Genomic DNA, 759 nt, shown 5'->3' on the forward strand with positions numbered 1-759 from the left:
CACATATATATATACAAACAATATATGAGTATATGCATATATATGTACATGTATGTACATACCTTCATCCACATGTACATATAGATACATAACTAGGTACATGCCGTGGCAAAAGGACATGGACAAAATGATAAACAAAGTACAGCAAACAAGCAGGCCACATAGAGACATCTCCTTCATCAGCTGCCACCATTAAAACACCGGCGTTTCGAAGAATTAAGGCAGTACGCATCGTTAAAATGGTTCTTCCCACGAACACAAATAAAATTTTTTTCGTGGAGGGTAGTGGCGGACGGAAAACAAGAAAGGAAAACGAAACGGTGAAATAAACAAACAAAAAGGTTGTACAGCCAGACGTGAAGTGTGTATGTATTGAACGCTGTGAAGCACGAACAAGAGGGGCAAAGAAGTACGTGCGAGCTTGGGGAGTCCAAGAACGAAAAGTAATAGCAGCCGGACACACGTGACCAGCACTGTGTAGAGAGAAAGAGTAGCAGAGGGAGAAGAAGGGGAGGAAGTAGAATAAAAGTAAGCAACGAGAGGTAGAGAGGGAGAGAGATAGTAGTAGTAACGGTGAGAGGCGAAGGACGAGCAACAAGAGAGAGAGAGAGAGAGAGAGAGAGATAGTAGTAACGGGGAGAGGCGAAGAACAGTAGAGGGAAGAATGAGAGGGGGAGATAGATATAGAGATAGAGAGAGTCGCGTTAGAAAAATAGTTAAAACTTACTGTATAAAGGTTATGTATATATATATATATAT

This window comes from Octopus bimaculoides, chromosome 1 (genome assembly GCF_001194135.2).
Source record: "Octopus bimaculoides isolate UCB-OBI-ISO-001 chromosome 1, ASM119413v2, whole genome shotgun sequence".
In the NCBI taxonomy this organism is placed as follows: domain Eukaryota; kingdom Metazoa; phylum Mollusca; class Cephalopoda; order Octopoda; family Octopodidae; genus Octopus; species Octopus bimaculoides.